Raw genomic sequence first — 15,067 nt, forward strand, 5'->3', positions numbered from 1 at the left:
GAACACAAATGACTACTGTTAGCAATGCTTGAGCTCAGGATCGTACATGGGCGGGGTAGAGTACGCACAGCGGGGCAAGGAGGCATTTCACTGGTTCTTTTCAAGTGGACTGCGTTGCAGTGATTGGTTAACGTTTTTACACAATTTAAGTAACTACAGGTGCAGATCTTTTTTGCTCCTTTTTCAGAGATGCATTTTTTGAATTTCCAGGGTAGAAGCACTAGTTGTAGTTATTCTTTAAAGCTATAGTGCATAGTTTCTATCGCCCCATGAGGAATTCTAAGTAATAACAAAACTGTCGGCGTGTCCACACGACACAAGCCTTCCGTGATCGTGCACCGCCCCCAACCCCTCCTCCACGCAGTTGCTAGTAGCCAAGGAGGATCCGGGGGATTAAAAAAACATGGACTCTTCCGAAGAGGTAATTATCTTCACTCAAGAGTCGCCGGATGACACAATCTTCTGAACGTAGCCATACTGAGAAATATAGATAGAGTTGTGTGGAGCTGATAGTCTTAATAACCTTTGTAGCAACTCATTTGGCAATGGCTTGAATGTAACAGACATCAAAAAGTGAAAAAAGTTTCAGTATGTTACGTAAACAAGTCAACGTTGACTTTTGGTTTCACACTGTACAAGAACAGCGGTTCCCTGATACATGAAAGACGAACGTAATGCACGACAAAAGAAGGTTCCCTCGAAACGGAATTGATAATGCAATTTAGCTGTATGGGAACGTAATCTATGGGTAAGAGGGCTGCTGCAAGAAGAGGCCTTTAAATTAAGTGTAACTTAGGTGCTACATTGTGTAAATTGATACAACTAGAAATCATTGTAAAGATTTATGTTAGATAGTAGGTAAACAGTGTTAAATTAGCTAAAAGTGTGAGACGCTGCCATGTTTTTATCTTCAATATTTCTTGGATGAGTAATGTTAGAACAAAGTGCCTCTATGTCTGAATGGAAGGGGAACCGTCTCTACTTCTTTTTGGTCTGAATCGATTGAGTATGAATGACTTCATTTTATTATTAAACACGACATGAATATTTAATGTAATCCTCTCTCAGGTTCCATTTCTCTCTTATTCTGCACTCTCAACACGTTCTCGGCTTACAGTCGCTGCCTTCTCAAAAGCGTTTTTTTAAGAACCGTCCCACTTTGAGAAGATAAAATTCACCTATTTGCTACATATTTGAAACGTCCTCTTTGGGTTTTTGTTGGAATTGTATCAGTTTTAAATGTAAAACCAGGTTTTCCACAGGGTCTTAAACAATATAAAAAAAGTAGAAAATGTCTAAATCAAAATGTTTGGCCTTACAAAGTATTGGTATTGGTGTTCTAGTTCTTAAATAATTTTAAACAGGTCTTTATTTTCCTACCTCTTTGTAACGCTACCTCTGATGCTCATTGAAATGCTCCTGCAGCGCTTTAGAATCTTTGATTTTGATTCTGTTGTAGTTCTTTCACTCGTCCAAATATAATTCGCTGTATTACGACTACAAATGAGACAACGTGCAACTTATATCGCAGCCAATCATCTTTTGTGTTATTGGCGCGAGTCTCTTTCCGGTTGTCCCACAGACATAAAATGGATTCTATTATACAGGTATGGGGAAGTGCAAGTTAAGCGATACCTGGCTTATAAAAACTGAATTTAGGGCTTGGTTAAAGCCAGTTGCCAACAACGTATTTAAAGCCTAATGTACTGCTTCTTATGCAAGAAAGCAATTAAACTGGCAATGTTGGGTTTACGGGCGCTGGAGTCTCATGCAAAAAGTGAGAAACATCTAACTGCTGTGAAGGGTCTCCAGCAAACGACAGCCATCAGCCACTTCTGCCAAGTATCTGGCACTCCAGCCCTGGTCCAAGCACTATGTTTGATTTGAATAAATTCATTTACTTGCAAGTAATTTGTGACTCTGCATTTACTTTTCCAATTTTTTGATGTTGTGATATAGGTCTAAATTTAATTCATAATGGTCTTACAAAAAAAAAAGTCTTAAAAAGTCTTAAATCTGAGGAAGCTTAACAAAATACCAGTACTCAGAACAATTAGTCTTCATATAGAATTTTCATTATGTATTTCTGAAATATTCACAAATCTCTGCAAGTAAACTAGTCCCAAACTCATAAAAAGTCCAGTAGCAGTTCTGACATATGCTTATTTTCAACTTCTTTAAACACAGCTATAGTAACACATTATCAAAGCTGCCCAATTAAGGAGTTCCCCGTCAGCCCATGTGTGCCATGTAACCTAATGGTTGTTGAGCAGCTTTTAATGTAGCAGCAAGTGCAGGAAAGTCTAATTGAATGGGGTGCTAGGTGCATATAAAGTGACAGGTGTTTGTATCGGTAGTCAAAATGAAAGGGTAAACTTCTAAACAGAGGCAAGGCTCTAAAACCAAAAGGCTACTTGACAGACAGAGTGACACAGTGTCATCAATAAAAATCAAAAACAAGCACTGAGCAACAACATCCCAGGGCTTTAAATACAAGGCTAAAACAGATTGGATTCAGGTGCTGCAGGGACTTGTTCTCCGTCCTCTGTGCAGCTGGTTAGTTTTACTCCTTGCTGCCATCTCTGTTCTGGCTGACCCATGACAGCAGGTGGGACATTAATAATGTATCAGCTGGCAAGGTAGTGGAGAAGCTGTGGTAAACTTTAACATTTTTGCAAAGAAAGTACCATCTGGATTTAGCCACAACGAGCTACGTACAATATGTGTTTAATAAAGAAATGGAGTGGAAACGATGCCAAACTGGCTTGGCACAATTCCTGTTTTCTTTGTAATAAATCCTAACAGGCTAAATGAAACAAGGAAACAAATACTCTTCGTCTAACACCAGACCTGTGTGTCACACTGGGATTAAAAATATCAACTAAATATAAAGCCCAGACTCAGATACACTACACCCACTTCTTATTATATACCAATATATTTGCAACATATACTTTTTAAATAAAGTTTCTAAGTTATAAAGAAATTAACCATTTGAATTCAAACTATGATGAAAAAAACTAAAAAAAACAATTAGTCATTTTTAAACATTTTCCATCTATTCTCTGCCAATTAAAGATCACATCTCAGCTACTTGATGATCATAGGAAATTCCAACTTTCCTTACGATAATCTTTTGAATATTAGATTTTCACCTTCATAAGAGAGTGAACTGTGAAGAGCAGGAGGAAATAAGAGGAGGGAAAGAGGCTGAGAACATACAACAAAGGTCCCAGCTAAATTTGAACTCTGGATGTTGCGTTATATGATACAGTACATAGTTAGACTGCCAGACCACCAGCATGGGCCTTTTATTTTCTTCTTAATACAAGTCATGAACGCTCAAGTCATAAGTCTGATATTTCCAACAACATCCAAAGGCAGCATGAAAAGTAAATTACAGGTATGCAGTGATATATCAATATCATTGTTACTTTGATATCAATCAACCATTTCATGGACTTTGGTCAACTTGTGGAATAGTTGTATGACACAGAAGATTGCAAATGTGTTTGAATTGCTCTGACTCAGGGTTTTCTGGTCCTCTTCCACCCTCCTTTTCTTGTGCTAACGTTCCTACTGGTTGGGTTCTTGATATCTTGCTCACAGCACATCTCAGTCACAATGCTGACCTACTTCCAGGCTCACGTCTCTCTGAAGCGTCTCCCATGCTGTTTGGCGGCGACCTCCTGGCTAAATATAGACCGTGGCCAATAGGGACTGACGTGGCAGGAGAAACACAAACCTGGAGACAAGCTGTGCACACAAACACACTCAAATTCACTTGTTCAAATACACGTGTCCGCTTACTTACGTGACGTAGCCTACCTTCCCTGTTTGTGCTGGAATGCACAAATATGGTAAGGCACACGGCGTGTGTTCACAGTGTGTGAGCATAATTTGAACCTGCTTTATCTGAACCCCTGACGTCATACCTTCCCAACGTCATCCAATCCACTTCAACGCACCGCAGAGAATCAAAAGATCCTCCTGAAATTAATATGAGAAGTAGTAAAGTTAATTGAGCACAGATCTCAAATTGTTGAACCTACAACTTTTTGTTTTGTGTCAGCAAAGTGGGCTACCAACCCACTTCCTCCTCCCCCCTGTGTTTTTACTCACAGCAGCTGTCATGTTGATCTGAGGGATAATTGGACACTGTGAGCTTGTTAAGTATAAAATCTTTCAAACTGGCTAGTTCCAGTGGTCTATCAGTAAACAATCCATCACTGCGTCAGCCATTTTATGTCAGCCATTTTGTCTGCTTGTGATGCCACCAAGAAAACACGTTAGTGTCCCGCTGCCTGTCAAAACATCAATATAAAGTTCAGGGGCCCGTTTCAGGAAGGAGGTTTAACAAATTCTGAGTCTAACCCTGAACTCTGAGTTGATTTAACCTGAGATGGGAAACTCTGAGTTTTCGGTTCCAGAACAGCTGATTTCAGTTGGTTCAATCAACTTGGAGTAGGTCCACTAAGAGTTAAGCGTGTGCACCACCACTATAAAAAGGCAGCATACAGCGAGTTTGAACATGTATTTCGTTAAAGAAGCAACACAGCGGCTGCTGCAAAAGAGAGAGAATTTGCGTGGGAGAAAATTGCTGCTAGAGTAAATGCCTAAGTTCCAATATAGTGTAAATATTGTAAATACAACCCACATAATCCAACAGTAAGTCGTGTTAGTAAGTAACTTGATGACTGGTGGGATAAAAACATATGGTAGCAAATACCAAGCCCAGTGTCCCTAGATCTGCCAGCGTAGTAAGTAATGCGTCCATGGCCAGGGTGGTAGATGGGTATGTGACGTATCCGACACTCATGCTGGGGAGTTTGCGTCACAGACACGTTAGTTGACAATCTTCTCACTTATTCAAACTGTAAACATGATCTTTCACTTGAACAAAGGGTTTTAGTTGCCCTAACCTTGCCACACCTTAACCATCATGTATTTACCATATCCACAAGCTTTCCTAAACTATGTCATAGTCATCTGTTATGTTTGTACTTATATAAAGTCTATAGTTACCATGTGCAAAACAACGAAGAAGTAAAAAAAACAAACAAACAAGATATTGGATGATTTAATTTTTTTTCTCCAATATCAATGTTGTTTTTTGGCAAAAAGGTTGAAACACCATGAGAAGAACAGTCTAAATATTTTGAGACATATGCGGTTCCTGTTACAAAGCTCCTTCCCCTTGTCATGTCTAATAATGAATCAGCATTTATTTTCCACTGGAATGATGGAGGATAGACGATCTTTCTCTTTAGAGCTATGTAACCTGTCTCATGTTGCTCACATATCACGGTGCTGAGTGCCAGACCTAACTGACCTGGCTGAATGTCAGTGACCTCTGCACAGTAACACTGTTTGAAAGTTACATGAGTTACATGCTTTTTTATTCAGTGTTTACACTAGTTTGCTCTACATAATTTGATTATTTAATACTTTAATGCTGCACAGTGTGTGCACAATCAGACCTGGATTTGAGCCAGCTCCTAAAAGCAATACACACTTAATGTCATTCAATCCACCGGAAAGAAAATACACTCCTCCTATAAATATGAGAACCAGACAAGGAACGGCTGTATGAAAACTGATATTAAGCCCTTAACTATTTGCAGCTTTATTGGCTTAAACCCAGGACAGAAGTGTGTGGGGGAGGTTAGTTGGACGTTCCTAACTGGTCTCTTGACAGTTACACCAGTGAACACACAGCCAAATGGATATTACGGTCCAACTCAAACAAAACAGCGTCCAGCTCTAAGACACTATTACTGCACGTCTGTCCAACGCAGTTAAATTAGTATTGTCACACACGTCTACACATCCGTCGTAAATTAAAAAATAAGTAGTGAGCTAAAAAAAGATTTTCTTGCACCTTTTAAAGCTCATCTACAACTACAGCTTCATGTGTGAGTGGATATCAGATGTCTTTATAAATAAATACACTCACAAACAAGGCAGGGCTCCAACCATAGACCTACAGTACAGTAGAGAACAAACATACAGTGTATTTACACAGGTCAGGGCAAACTTTCACTGTAATCTATCTAATTTTGGTATTATTATTTTTGCATGATCCATGTCATTTTGCTAATCTTCATGTAGCTTTAGGTGAGCATGAGAGTCTTGATGCTACATGAATTAATTAAACTTTGTTTAATGTGTAGTCTTTGAGTTCCTGGAAGCTCATACCGTTACCCCGGCCACTGCATGCTTAACCCTAACCCTGAAATTGAAAGTTAAACCTTGTGGGGACCACATATTTATCCTTATCTTGCAGGTAGGTCCCCACAATGTGACTGTTTGAGGAGTTGTACACACAAATACAGGTAAACGTATAAACATATACAATCATCTTCCTGTGCTTTCTAAATGTTGTGCCTGATTCGCATCGTGTTTCACTTCCCTCTTCCAAACTGCTGTCCAAAAAAAAAAAAAGTATCTCCAAATTAGGAGATTTTGAATTTCTTAATTTAAAGATTAAATGTTTTGTTTTTTTCCGGGTTGTAAAAAATCTTTTACTTCTAAAGCCAACTAAACCATTTAAAAAAAAAAAAAAAAAAAAAGCATTGTCACGAAGCTGAAAACAAATGTGTTTTTCTTGGCTCATAAAAAGTTAATGTTGTGTTATTCCAACCTATTTAAGCAAAAGGTTCTCACAGCTACAGCTCGGAAAATAAAGCTTGTTATTACACCATTATCTCCTGCCTTGAAATTTTCTCTCACCCTGAAAGTTATATTTAGACATTTGTTTTTGAACATTTACTAAAGAACAAAAAAGGAGCAAATATTTCATGATGTATTCAAACACTTGAATATGCTGCTCTTCACTGATTAAAATCAGACAGGAATGCAAGAAGGATTAAAACCTCAAATTCAGCGTTATTTTTCTTTTTCTCCACTTTTTAGCTACCCACCTATATTTACAGTAGTTTGACCAATGAAAACATTTTCAACTAAAACTTTGATATGCCTCGACACACTTCTTTGGATCTGTCTAAAATCACACAGTACTGTAACATGAACTGATGTCTCCAAACACCTGACTCTACCTCACACCATGTCCCCCCTCCCCACAGCCTCTACCACACTGTAGTATATATAGCTAAACAGTTTATCATGAGAGAGAGAGAGAGAGAGAGAGAGAGAGAGAGACTGTTGTTGATGGTAAAATTAGGCATTACAGACATTAAACTGTGATTTTGAACTCATAATGGCTCCACTGCTAAAAGCTACTTACTTAGTGATTCAGTGTTAATCCATTTGTTGCCGCAACTGAAATTGTGAATTTCCCTTTTCTCTGGACTTGCCTCAGCACGAATTTGAAGACATTTTCAAAATCGGTGTAAACATAAAATGTTACTGTTTCTCGTGGCGGGGTTAGCTCAGTTGGTAGAGCAGGCGCACATATATAGAGGTTTACTCCTTGACGCAGCGGCCGCGGGTTTGACTCTGACCTCCGGCCCTTTGCTGCATCTCTCGCCCCTTTCATGTCTTCAGCTGTTCTGTGGAATTTTTTTTAAACTTTTTTTCCTATCATACTAAATTTAATCTTCATGGGCACATTGGGCTACTGTTTTTCTCTATACATTTCATTATAATTTAAGAAGAAACAGTAGTACCATTTTGAGCGCAATCAAGTATTTGGTATCTTACCACAAGGTAACAGGGGTAGTAACGAGGGACAGGTGACAAGAGGGCTGATGAACAGGTGGAACACATCAGGGCGGGGCAGACAATCACAAAGGTGGGAAAACACACAAGGCAGGAAGTAAAACAAGGCATGACACAGGAGAAAAAGAGACTACAAAGTAAAACAGGAAACTGAAGCATGAAAACATACACAAGGATGGAACTAGGAAACCAAAACAGAGAACACAGGTAAAACATACCCATGAACAAATAACAGGGAAACAGTACCACACAGGGGAATTGACAAAATAAAACCACAACTGAAAACCACAACCATGACATCCAGATTCTACACATGAATGAATGTATCCTTAAATTGTGATTTTGTTTGTTTAAATGGAAATGTTTAATGTCACATTATGTTTTAATTTATAAGAGTAGAATTCCTGCAATACACAAGAAATACATTTGTTGGAATTCACGAGATGGCATTTGTCAGTTAAATGTCATATCCTAATAGAAATACCTGTAGTCTGCAGTTTCAAGATTTATAAGATGAATGTTGAAATCATTTGAAACAGAAATAATGTGTGAACCTGTATATGAAGTTCGTTGTGTGTTTGAGTCTTCATGAGAGACAGTGTTGCCCAGGTTTCCTGCCGTGGGATCTCTTTCTCTGGGAGTGAGGAAGGATTTGAGGACAAGAGGAAATGAGAGTGTAATCTTGACTGACAGACCTCCCCACCGGCATATGGACGTCTTTCAGCGAGCTTGGAGCCGTTATCAGTGACTACAGGCCTGCACTCTTTACCACCAAAGAGCCCTGGGAGGAGAGACAGCCGGACAGCGAGCATCAGACTGAATGAAGAGAGGAAATTAAAATGCAGAATGTCTTCACAGGTGGCAGATTCCTGTTGACTCATGAAAGCTGACACAAGGTGGTAGCTATTATCGTATTGTACTGTGTGTGCGACAACTGTGCAGACATAATAATACAGAAGAGCCAGGTGCACCATGGGAGAACCCCAGTGTAGACATCGCTCCGCTGTGAAGGGTTTCATTAAATGCTGGACATCGGTCACGCAATGGTGATATGATTACTGTCTGGGGAAACACGCAATTATGTGTTCTTCGTTTCGCACATATCCACCAATGTGGGCCATGGATAACTCCAAGATGGAGCCCATCAAAGGTAGCTCACCATATGCATACATCAAGAAATGATTATTTTTTCTCTTCCAGGTTTACTTCCTCGTGTCCATGCTCATTAGTGTTCCAGCCTGCTCATTCCGTAGTCTTTACATTAAGATAATACTTGACCTTGTTTGCAGTTTGAAAACAGTTTCATATATCGACATATTTGGCAGTAAAGCTGTACACCATGTCGTGTTTAGCTTTCTTAAAGGTCCCATATTATGCTCATTTTCAGGTTCAGGCTTGTATTTTGTGTTTCTACTAGAACATGTTTACATGCTTTAATGTTCAAAAAGAACAGAACTTTAACAACAACATAATTATTCTCATACAGTCTGAAACGTGTTTTAGCACCTGTCTTTTTCAGCCTTCCTCCTGAAAAAGCTCAGTCGTCTCTTATTGGTCAGCGTTTTCCAGTCTTTTGCATCTGTGCTCTTGGTGTCTCTGCACCTTCCTTGTAGCCGGGGAATGACTGTAACGGCACTGTAGCGGCACTTTTTACCTATAACGTATATTGTATAGTTGTGACATCACAACCGTACGAAAGTCCTGACGGCTCGTTTAAACCTGCACACAATGAGCTGCTTGCTTACTTTAAACTATTTAATTACTTTCAGCTTCTTCAGTTTTTTTTTAAACATTTAAATTAGCTTTTTTAATGAGAGCACAGCTAATGGTTACGAACCCCAACCTTAACCTTAGCCCCGTGACCAACAGTTCAACTTAACCAGTCTAACCATCAGCCACCTTAATCTTTCTGGTTTAATGACTTTGCATTACTCTGAAGGGAACATTTCATCTTAGATCTTTGACTCTGTATCCAAACAGCTGAGTTGACAAAGATTGCATCGCTTCATCCCTAATTATGCTCAAAATAGCTTTCCAATCAAACACCACTGATGTTGTGATTACCTATTCCTAATGATCAACACATTGACATGATGCTCACAATTTAAAAAATGCAGCTGTATCTGAGCTTTCTGTTTAAGAGAAAAAAATCAGTTTCAACCTGCTTTCCCTGGGCATATGGCTTCCTTATGTGGCTGTGAAAAAAAGGAAGACAATCTATAAAATGCTCTCCCTTTCCTCGATGTATTATATAATGTCAGATTCACCAAGTTTCTTCACTGCAGTAGTCTCTGTTCAGTCATGAAACAGAGTAGTTGAACTGAGAAGAACAAGCAGGTGTTCATAGGAAAATGTCAGTCACTGCAGTCAGAAACGTTTGGATTATTGTGTCTTTGCATGGTGCAGAAATGCAGGGGCAAACGTTCACTTTGTACAGTAGAAGCTGCCTGTTCCTGCTGCACAAAGACACGGAGACAGCACTGTAGCATCAGGAGGATTCCAGAAAGAGAGGCCAACTAATTAAAACTTTGACACCAAAATTACATTCCTCGCTGCTTCAACCAAACACATCTCCGTCTCCACTGTGCTCTGCCACCAGATCTATTGTCAGCGGTATTAAAAACGGTTACATTTCCCCTGGGACAGTCCCTCCCTGTGTTTTTCTCCAGAGAAGACGTCTCAGCATTATTAAGACACAGCACAGTCTTAATTATTGCCTGTCTGTTCCGTTTCCTTTTTTAGGTCAGATTTTTCAAATTATTCTTTTTCACAGTATCTATCTATCTATCTCAAACACTCATATGAATCATTTTTATAATGGTCATGGGCATAAATCTCATCTAACTGTTGGGGGGGACAATAAACATAAATTTCTCAAGAGCAATTTTCGAAGAGGACACACACAATACAACCACAATTATACAGTTGTAGAGGATATGTGTAGTTGTGGAACTCCAGTAAGTAGGCTGACATGGCTTTTTAATCCACTTCAAACATCGGATGAAGTGATTCTTTTCAGTTATACGGATGATGCTGAACTGAGAACTGAACCCCCAAGCAAAAAAGCTAGCTAACTAGCCAGCCGGCTCATTTTCTGTAACCAGTGAAAGCATGTTGGGTGGAATTAGCAAGTTAGCTAACCAACTATCCAACAAGCTATTAAAGGCATACTATGTAACTTTTCCCTCTTCGGTCCCCCTACAGGTTGTCTCATTGTAACTACAGCCGTGCGAGCTGTAGTTCCAATGAGACAACCTGTAGGGGGACCGAAGAGGGAAAAGTTACATAGTATGCCTAGCTACCACACAAGCTAGGTAACATTATATTCGCTAATATAGAGGATTCATGATTCAAAATCATAGTTTTTAATTTATAATGAATTAAAATGACACAGTATCATCTGTATTAGGGGGGGACAACCCTCAGATGGGGTGGGTCCTAACCCCCCCTTGATTTCCACCTATAGTCATAGGAGAAACTGACACCTTGAAGTTGTTGGTGCATCAACACAGAACTCAATAATTCACATGACACAACCCAATTTTCATATAGAACTTTAATGAATATATCTATATATTTATATCTATATATACCTTACAGTATATTTTTTTGTCTTTTCCAGCGAGGATCAGTATATTGTATTGCTTCCCCTATTCCGTATTATCCTTTACATGAATCGGTCTGTTGAGTGGAAATATACCAGTTTTTCGTTTTGAAGAGTTCAGGTTTGACTCCTGTCAGTAGCCCAAGTGTTGGGAAAAGGAGCTGGCGACTCACGCTGGATTTAACATGGCTTTCACATCAGAATATGAACTGAAAACAAAGGAACAGAACGTCCACTTTGGACCCTATTGTCACAAACACTTTACAAAAGGTAAACTATAAGTTTAGGATGTGTTTTGTGGTTTAATATCAATTCATATATTTCTCAGAAGCATGAGGCTGATGCACTTTGTTGTACTTATTGTTTACCATGGAAAAACCACTAACAACACCAATACAGACCACATTCAGCCCACTTTCCCAGCACTTAGGCTACTAACAATATGTCACAGGCAGGCGCGGAGCCTTCATAGCCCAAAGTTACAGGTGTAAGGAAGTCATATAACATTAAGAATATTTATACATACCACCACGAAAATAAATTAATTAATATAAATTCTATCGCCAACAGTTATACACTAGTCAGAACATTAAAAAACACTGATTATTAGGCTACGTTGGTAATGTAATGTAGAAAAAAAACAAAAAACAATAGCCTGCAAAGAAATGAAGACAAAATGATGATAGAAGAGCAACCATAGAGAACTATTTAAAAAAACTTGAGAGCAACAACAAAAAAAAAAGCTGAAATAAAAACGGAAAAGGATAAATTAAAGGACAATTATGAAATAGAGAAGATTTAAGAAAAAAAACAATAGGAAAAGAGAAAAAATATTTTTCTGAATAAAAAAAATCTAAGAACGAAAAAGAAATGATTCATGAAAAAGAAGTACGAGAGCAAGTACACAAAATAGACAGGAAAATCAGCGCACATATCATTCACAGTAAAGAATAATGTACACAGTAACGTTTAGAGTGATTTGAAAAACAAAATGGACAACACAGCTGCCCATTAGAACAACCAAGATGGAGGAAATATAATGACAAACTATCAATATTCCCTTGAGCAAGGCACGTAGCCCCCAGCTGTTCCAGGATAGCCGCTCAGTAACCAGCAGAAGACTGGTTTTACTGGGCGGTTGCCATTAAATGTTTGAATAAAGGTGAAGCAGGTTGTTGCTGATAAAGAGCATGCACGCTCAGTCAACTCTCCCTGCTCAAATAAATGTTATCACTTTTGTGCACATGCTTCCCACGTGACACCACTAACATTAGTGTACATAAGCAAGAGAAAGAAAATTTAAAAGTCCCTCGAAAGGAATATAAAAAAATTACAAAAAGAAAAGTTTTCAAAATGTATAAATACCCTGCAATAACCATTACGATCATAGGAACACCAGCAACATGATATTAATGCTCAAGGAGTTACAATCTCATGTAACCTAGAGATGATAATCAATCACTCAGAATGAAAAAACAACCCAAAGATTACCATGTACAGACATTATGTGCTTTTGTTGAAGGAAATGGATCGATAATATACTCAATAATACATTTAATTTTCTATTTTGAGAAATAGTATATAGTTATAGCTAAAAGAGAGACGGCGGGAAGGGGAACTGAAGCCAGCTGATGTGCTCTTTTCACTTTCCCTCCTCCTCCAACTTGTCGTCAACCAGGGTTGGGTTGAATTCATTTTGCAAACACAGCTGATCCAGAAGTGCATTCAGAGTTCAGTATTTTAGTCCAATAATCAGAATTAGGACATGTGAAGGGTTTCCGTCCAAAATGTTTTGCAGTACATCCATTACAGAATTTCATCTCCTTGAAATGTCCTCAAAAATAGAAACTGCACTCAAAATTGTTTAGTTAGAAATTATATTAAGATCATTTATCACTCAGTTAATAATCCATAATGTGCTTAACTTTGTGTTATACTTCAGGACTAATTCAGGAACTCTGTTTGATAAAATGGTTAATATATTTTATATCAGAGTAACAGGATTTACATGTTTATCTTTTGATCTATGTTCAAACTAAAAGTCCACCCCCTGAGTGTAAACTGATTTGACCCCCACCCTTTTACCCGTGGTTGCAGCCCTTTGTAGGAACACTTAATGAATGCTGCCTTGTAGCCTTTGGTACCGAAACATCTTCATAAACAGTCATACAAACCCTGGAATCACATCTGGCAAATAAACATCACAAGTCCATCTTTACAAGTACTTCCATCAACCTTAAAGGTGCATTTAGCAACAGTTATACTGTCCGATGACACAAAATAACCATAATTAATGAGCAGTGATTAAAGAATTACCTGGTCAGCTAGTGACATTTCTGGGTTTGAAACCATTTTTTAACCCCAGGAGCTCAACTATTGGCTGCACTGCTTACAAATGAGGTTTGGTGTGATTTACAAGTGACTGGCTTTGCAGCTTATTTTGTTTTCAAGCCAGTGAGGGATATCTTGCAATATGATTTATTAACTGTGCTCTTTCAAAATAAAAAGGTAGCTACTGTTACGTTTGTGTCCATTACAGGCCACCGTAACTTCTAATATACTTACCGTACTTCATATTAGGCACCTCATGATTTATGTCCAGTGCTCTTTACTTAGTCAGGTGGAACAACCAGTTGTTATTCCCAACTCGCCAAATACTGGCGCTTGATATTGGCATAGCAGTAGCACAACCGTGACGCTGTAAGATGACGTGGTATTAAGAGCGCCAATGGTAGCGAGTAGAATACAAGACCGAAAATCTGCATAAGGACGCAGGTCGGGGTGGTGGATGGGTTAAACAACACAGGCCTTTCACCCAGGAGAACAGGGGTTTGCATCCCGTTCTTGTCCCGCCTGTCAATGAAACGTCCGTTTTGTAACCCCACCCAAAATCTTTTCCTAAACCTGTCCCGTTCTTGTGGCGCATGTCAGTTAAACATACGTCCCAACCCAGAGCGTCAAAAAGTGACGCCAGGAGTCCTGACCAAGCGCATCGAAAAATGACGCCATAGGGCTAGACGCTAAAGGAAACTTTTTGCGCCAGTAACAACATCAAAGGCACCTGACCAAGCGTAGCTCTGGGACGCATTGGGAGTGAGAATGTGTTGGGTGGAACATGAGGGCACGGAGTTCATGGCGGTGGATGGCCGTATACATCCGACTATAATACACAAGACCAGAACTGGCTTCAGGTCACAGGCCTCCAATATCGACATTGTCGTCTGGCTTTAGGGTTAATTAATAACAGGCTTAATTTAAGTCTGACTGCAAATTTGAATGCTGAACATTTGTTCATGCAATTCCTATTGTTTAGTAAAATCATCCTCGGAAACAAGAAGAGCAGTCGACTTCCATTTGGCAAGAATTCTGCAAACATTTCACACATGGGAACAAAGACTCAAGGAATTTAATGTCAGACGAAGTTACTTGTTCAGATGGACATTTGTAGCAGTGTTTGACCAAACTGTGACAACTGGCAGTGGTGTAATGGAGGCGTACAGGGTGAAGCTTGAAGTCTATGGCTGTACCTTTCTGTAGGAGTGAGGAGAATGCCCATCTGTTGCTGTAATTACCTTTGACACACAATGAAAAATAAATGGGCTCACAGTGTGTCAGCCTCTTCTGATGTGTGCATGTGTGTGTGTGTGTGTGTGTGTCAGTAGGTTATGGCTGAGGTCACTCTCTTGGGACCTGAGGTTAGGTAGCTACTGTTGACCTTAAAATGGCAGTTAGCTCCACACTGAGCAGATTGTTCCTTGGCTGAATGTACCCGTCTGTGGCTTT

Source organism: Sander lucioperca, chromosome 16, assembly GCF_008315115.2.
Source record: "Sander lucioperca isolate FBNREF2018 chromosome 16, SLUC_FBN_1.2, whole genome shotgun sequence".
In the NCBI taxonomy this organism is placed as follows: Eukaryota; Metazoa; Chordata; class Actinopteri; order Perciformes; family Percidae; genus Sander; species Sander lucioperca.